A 6981-nucleotide genomic window follows, 5' to 3' on the forward strand; every position below is an offset into this window, starting at 1 on the left:
GGGGTACACGGGAGGGACTGGCCCCTCTTCCAGGTCTCTCCCTCCAGCCTGAGCTCTATGGGAATGTCCCCCTCTCTCCCTGGGACAAATCCACTCGGGTCCCGAAGAACGCCCGGCCCCGCTCTGCGCGGGCTCTACGTGTGTATGTATATATATATCTCTCCAGATATATACATCCACACCTGGACGGAGATCAAAATGATCTGCTAGGGAATGCCTAATAAAAAGGGAGCATTGTCTCTTCCTAGAGGGGAGGGAAAAAAAATGAAAAGCAGAAAAACAACGTGTTGACTTGGTAAAATACGGCCCTGCGCGGTGAGCTAAAATATTTATTTTTGTTGTCGCATTTACACCCGGCGTTTTGGCCGCGGCCGCGTTTCCCGGCAGGTCTGAGGAGGGACACGACACTCAGTTCTCCGTTTCCCGGCTTCTTCAGTTACTTTCCTAAAGAGAAAAGACAATTTATTTTATTTTATTTTTCCTTCCGACTAAAGTGAAGCAAATAAACATTTTGCGGCTGTTTCATCTGTAAGAACAAATCACAGCTCGGCCGCGCGTTTCTAGCAAAGCCTCCTCCCTTCTGGTTATGTTATGCCATTTTCTGTTTGTAATTATTTTTATTTTAATTTTATGTCATTTCTAACAGAATCCAGAACGTTTTTTTCCCCTCCGCGTTTTGTACACAATGCTCTCTCTCCCGATAAGATGTTCTTTCCTATCTTTTCGGGTTGTCTTCTAAAAACTGTTTATAGTTCCCCGGGAGCAATCCTCCAATATTTCGCTCTTGCGTTTGAAGGACTTGTCCCTGTCTTGCTTTATTTGTTTGTGTGAAATTCAGTTTGAAAGGAGATCAGAGGGAGCAGGAGGGGTTTGTAATAAGAGAATGACCAAGTGACCTACAGGCTGATTATATGTCATTAACTGGAGACTCGCTGTATCCAAATTACCAAAAAGACCTCGCTCGGCCGGGATCGGTTACACCGCGACACGCCGCGTAGGAACCGCGGTGCGGGGCTGATGCCGCGGACAAGTGCGGGGCCGCGGGTTGCGGGACCCGGCCGGGGGTTGCGGGGAGTCCCTGCCCCGCAGCGGGAGGGGGGGGGGGGGGTGGCACTGCCGGGAGGACACCCGCGTTTGGGGCGTGCGGTTAGGGTGAAATTGCAGTTAATCGTCACTGCTCCTGAGGGATCTTTTCCTTTCCCCCCCCCCCCCCCTTTTTTTTTAAGCCGAGCGAGGTTGCCTTTGATCTATGAACGCTGCTTAAACCCCAGCCTTGTTAAATGGAGCCTTTCCATGGAGAATGACAATAGAACTGTTGATTTTTGTTAGCCCAGACCCCAGAGGATGCCAGCCTACCCTTCCTCCGACGCCTGCACTTCAGATGCTGGAGGGACAACAGATTTATTAAGGAAGGCGACTACATCCGCGAGCGATTTCATCAGCGCCCGGCTCCGGAGCGGCTTAAGATGCTCTTTCCCAGGAATGCAAACAACATTACGTGGAAAAAAAAAAAAAACAAACCAAACCAAAAAACCAAACCCGTGCGCGTGTCTGCGTACATCCACGCGCGTGTTTCTACATGTGTATGTACAGGACAGATGTATGGCAAACCCGACAGAGACACGCTGTGCCCAATTTTGTAAGGTCTTTAGCGTCCTTCTTCTGCCAAAGAAGGGGTCTTGTTTGGGTTTTCGTTGTGTTTTTCTTCTCTTTCCGAGATTCCCGCCCAGGCTCTCAATGCAGCTCTGGATCCTCGGTCACAAATATAAGCAATCCTCCAATAATTGCTTGCACATGCAGCGGTAAAACGCGTCGGGTCCCGCGCTTACCGCCAATCATCGCGCCTCTGCGGAATGGTCAGTGTCTTGGGGTTTTCTCGTCCCTGCTCTTTTTTTTTTTCCTTTTTTTTTCCTTTGGTTTTTTCCTTTTTTTCTTTTTTTTTTCTTTTTTCTTTTTTTTTTTTTTTTTTCCTTTTTTCTTTCCTGTATACACAACGGCTGCGAGATTATCATGCCTGAAATATGTAGGCGTTCGTTACCGATAATAGTAACGTAAACCAGGGTTCCTCCAAACCTCCAACGGCAGCAATTAATTCGGGCCTGCTGGGCCCGATCCTGCCCCCTGCCCCGGCCGCGGCGGTGTGCGCGGCACGGAGGGCATGAGCAGGCCCAGCGGCCACTAGTCCTCGCCATTAACCCGCACTGACAGGTTGACCTTCAAATGATATTTCTCCGGCGCCTCTTGCCAAAAATCCCTTTTCTTGCGTTTTTTTTTTTCTTCCCGCCGACTCCCCCGCCATGGCCCGGGGGTGGCACCCCTGGGACACGGGCTGCTCGGGCACCCCCAAACCCACCCCAGAGGGGTGTCCCTTCCCCGTGCCTTCGGTCCCGGGTCAATGACATCGTGCTCTCTATAAATCCAAACGCGTCCCGGCTTTTCCAGCCGCACGATGCGGGGGGGACCCCGCAGCCCCGACTCCCGGCCGCGCACCCCGGGCCTTTGGGAGCCGTCGGGGGGGCGGGAAGGCTGGCTGTCCCACCAGGGCTGCGCCTCGGGTGCCAGGGACCTTGGGGTGCCTTTGGGGTGCTTCGACGGGTCTGGTCGGTTGGTTGATTTAATTAAAAATATAAAGACGAAGAAGGGGGATCGGGCTCGGGGCTGAGCTCGGTACCGACCCCGCCGCCGCCCTGCCCGGGGGCGCTGCCTGTCCCCCAGCATCGCCCCGCCGGTACCGGGCAAGAAGGTGCAGAAAAAGAGCAAAGAAGGAGGAAACGGCTTCTCCGACACCGGCCGGGAGCATTCCAGCCCCGGGCCTGTTCATTCCAGCGCCCGGCCCGGCCTGCCAGCAGCTCACCCAGTTAGCCCCCCCCGAGAAGAGAGTCCCCCCAAGAGCCCCAGCCTCACCACCTATTCCCCGGGCCCGTACGCTTTCCTCTCATTCGGAGAAATTAGCTTAATTTGTAGTTTAGCTGAATTCACCCCAGCCGGGGCTAGGGAGGGTGCCCAGCTCTATTGTTTTGTGATCCCCAAATGCCCCCCCTCCCCGTGGCCCGGAGGAGAGGAGTGACCTGGCGATAAGCCCCCCCCCGCCGCCGCCCTCCGGGCACCCACCGGAGGCGAGGGCAACCCCTTCCTCCCGCTCAGCGCCGCCGAGGGCTGCAGGGATGGAGAGGCGACCACCGCGGGGTAAGAGCAACGGTACGGCCCCCCACACACTCCCCAACAAAATAAAGTCTAAAAAAAATAAAATAAAATAAAGTAAAATAAAAGCGGGGAGAGTAAGGAAAGGGAAAACCAGCCTCGGCACAGTCGCCACCAAAATTTCTTAATTACAGCGAACTAGGAAAGTCCTGTCTGGCAGCAGAGCCCAGATAAGTCGACGTCTAATATGCAACCATTTTGGCAGGGAAATAAGTGACACAAGGCTAGAGCTTCTTTTTTCCCCTTTCTTTCTTTTTTTTTTTTTTCCTTTTTATTTATTTTTAAAAGCAAATTATTTGTGCATTAAAAAAAATCAAATCAAATCAAATCAATAAATGGAAGATGGGCAAAACGCTGGTGCTTTTTCGCCGACTCTTAAACCGAGTCCTGGGAAAAGGCGCTTTGGGCTGCAGCCGTTTCACCGCGCTGATCAGCCGGGAGAGGCTGTAACCCCTCCTCGGGCAGCCCGAGCAGCCAAAAGCTGCGGCAGGACACAAGAGCTACATTTGCTCCAAAATCTCGCTTCATAAAACGCGTAAACAACTGCTGGGGGATAAGAGGAAAATATACATAAAAGATCCTGCTGGGCGCTTTATCAAGAAACCCTCTTTCTCCAAAGCTAATTAAGCAATAATGATGCTAGCTTTGGAGACCGGTGTTCCGATCGATATCTCCTGTATCTTTTATTACTTTTTCTCTGCCTCGTGTTTTCCGTTTCCTGCATCACTGGAGATGTTATCGGGGTGGCCGTGGTGGCTCGCCACCGAGGCTGTCACCGCTGCAGCCCCAGCCTGCGGTATTTTGGGAAGCTCCCGCGCAAATAAGGAGAGCGCAAAGAAACGCAACCCTGCTCTCAAAGCCACTGTACCTTCCCGGCCTTGACAATGCCCGCTGCTTCTTCGCACCAAGGGAAATACGGCAGGAAAAGCCAGCCGGGGAGCGGCTGCCCAAGCCACTGGGTGGGTTTGCAGCCCGAGCCCCTCATCCCCCGCACCCCCGGCGGCGGCACAGGCTGCCCCGCCGTCCCGGGGCCTTGCCCGCACCCTCTGCCTTCCCCAAATGTAAAAAAATCCCCCCTGCAGAGACGGTATTTCCTTAGGATAACGCAGTATGTACCCGTGTGCGTGTGCAGATACACAGACATCCAGCAGGCATTTTAGTACAAGCATGTGTGTGCGCGTACAAGATGTGTGTGTACGCACATCGGCTCCGCATCTGGACTGGTTTTTCACTTTCGCACTCAGTTTACACCCCGGCACACAAGGGTACGTGTAGGGACTGATATACACGTCGGTCCCTGTCCCCCCCGCAGGTCCCCCCGGCCGGCTCCAGACCCGCACTCCCCGTCCTGCCCAGCCGCGGGGCCGGTGCCCGCCTTCCCCCTCGCTATTTCCCCGCTCCCCGTTCCCACAGGGAGCTGCTCCTCGCCGGGCGGACTTTCCCCCGGCTAACCTGCCCCCTCCCCGCACGGTTCGCCCCACCGGGAGCCCCCAAACCTGCCAGCCAAGGCTCCGGGCCCCGCAAACCCCCGCCAGCCCCGGCGGCGGCTCCGGGGGCGAGCAGGGCGGTAGCCGGGGTGGCCCGCTCTCCGCTCGCCTTCTCTCCCCAGCCGGTTCCCCCCGGAGGGGCTTTTTCGCCCTCTTTCCCCCCACCCTTCCAGAACACCCCCTGCAGCCGGGCCGGGGAGCGCACGGAGCTGCTGCAGAAGCGGGACCCGCGCTTCTTGCCGCCTCCTTTCGCAGACTCCTCCATCTCTATCTTTCTCATTCTTTAATTTATGACCCCTCAGCTCCTGTTGACACAGTTTTCCACACTGCCTATATTGTAGGATTGCATTGTAATATACGCCGAACCAGCCCAGCCGGCAGCCAGCACACGGGAGCGGGGGTACGGGATATTTCGCAGCGATTTCGGTAACGCTCGCCTTCAGCTGAAGATGACAACAATTCCCCTCGCCTCCAAGGTATCCGTGAATTACAGCTCGAGACCCATTTTCCCGTTGTAACGTCTTCAAGTCTTACCACAGCAAAACACCTAAATAGCTACGGGAGATTTCCTCCTGGCCTGGCCCTTAAACAAACCTTTAACCATTCCCCTTCCATAACTAAACCTATTTTCCGCAGATGCTGGTCTCTTTTTTTTTGCTGTTGTTGTTGGGTTTTTTTTATTTATTGCAGAAGCAGGAATGCGGCGAAATATTTATATATTTGTTAGTAAAAGCTAGAAAATAAGCTCTGAACATGCTGTAAAAAATATTCGGTTACTTACCGCTCAGAGCAGTTAAAAGGAGCACGGAAGGGACTCGAGGAGCGCAAGCCACGCAGGCGAGCACTGGCCGAGGTGCGGAGGCGCAGGCGGGAGGCTGGAAAAGGAGTTAGAGCCGGGTTTATTGTTAGTGTCTCACGGCGATTCTTTCGGGAAGAAACCCCCCCGGCCCCGGCCCAGCCCCGAGCCCTCCGCTCCCCCGGAGCCTCCCGAAGCCGGGGCCAGCCTTTGGGTGACCCGTTGTCGCCAGCCTTCGGGTGACAGACGGGGCAGAAGAGCCGCGTCTCCCTGCTCGGGGGAGCTGCTGCTGACTCTCTCTCCCCCTGTCTATGAACCAGCAGCACCGGTTGGCGCTGCCGGGGCATTTCCCGCACCGGGCCGCCGGTGCGGTCCCCTCCGAGGCCGGTTTTATTCCTTGCTCTTGCCCGAGCGGCACAGAGCGCTTCGGAAAAGCGACCTGGGAGCGTCCCGAGCTCTCGCATAGATTTTTGCCAAGAAATTCCTTGGATCCATACTGTACCTGGTTTGAGATTTTCCGATATTTAAGTTTTAACGAGTTTGTTGGGTTTTTTGGTTGGGTTGGGTTTTTTTGTTTTGGTTATTTATTTTTTTTTAATGCAGATTTTACAGTAAGGCATCTGCTAAACACTTGCATTAACCTCTGCCTCCATGATAATTTTTTCCCCCCTTGTTTTAATTACATTATGGATGCGGAGGGGCAGCCAATCCTAAAAGAGGAGCTCGGCAATTAGCAGGGCGAACATCAAAAAAGTTTTATTGCGGAGGGCGGCGGGCCCCGCCCCCGCCGCCGCCATTGGCGGCCGCCGCTTCTGACGACATATATTAACCCGAGCGGCCCTAAAGATGTAGCTGTACATGGAGGTGGTGCGGGGGAGCCCCGCCAGCGCCCCGCGCCGCCCCGAGCCCCGCCGAGCCCCGCCGATGCCCCGCAGCAGCGCCGGGGCGCGGAGGACCCCCCCGCAGCGGCGGGCAGGGATGGTGCCCTGACGGCCCCCGCCGGCGGGCAGAGCGCGGCCCCGGGCCGGGGGCGCATGGAGCGGGGGGGCCGCCTGTAAGTACCAGCCGGCCGGGCCGCGGCGGACTTGGCGAGAGCGGAGGGAAGCCGGAGGCGAGGAAGAGCCCGGGCTGGGAAGCCAAGCCGTCTTGTTTTGGTCGACTGCTCTCCGTAGCTTCTTTTTATTTTTTTGGTGATTTTTTTTTTTTTTTCATTTTTTTTTTTTCTCTCTCTGTGCGCGCCCGGCCCCGGGCGAGGAGGAGGAGGAGGAGGAGGAGGAGGAGGAGGAGGAGGCACAACGCATGAGCGGCGGCGGCGGCGCCTGGGGAGGGGGGATCGCTCGGGCACCGGCGGGGACTGTGCAGCAGCGCCCGATGGCGGGGCGGCGGGCGGCGGGGCAGCGCTAGGGGCGAGCGGCGGGGAGCATCTCCCCGGTGTGGGGCGGGCGGGGGGCGGGCGGGGTGGGAGGGGGGGGGAAAAACTCTTTGTTTTGGGGGTTG

At 56.1% G+C, this 6981-nt stretch overlaps 1 long non-coding RNA gene across 1 annotated transcript; it reads right to left on the bottom strand.

The window, feature by feature from the left end:
• Positions 1–289: 289 nt before the first annotated feature.
• Positions 290–6209, bottom strand: LOC141469610 (uncharacterized). The gene is made up of 3 exons (XR_012463466.1): positions 5987–6209; positions 5470–5563; positions 290–444 (listed from the first exon to the last, which is right to left on the bottom strand). It is a non-coding gene; the product is annotated as an uncharacterized lncRNA (long non-coding RNA).
• Between the last annotated feature and the right edge of the window lie 772 nt (positions 6210–6981).

This window comes from Numenius arquata, chromosome 10 (genome assembly GCF_964106895.1).
Source record: "Numenius arquata chromosome 10, bNumArq3.hap1.1, whole genome shotgun sequence".
NCBI lineage: Eukaryota > Metazoa > Chordata > Aves > Charadriiformes > Scolopacidae > Numenius > Numenius arquata.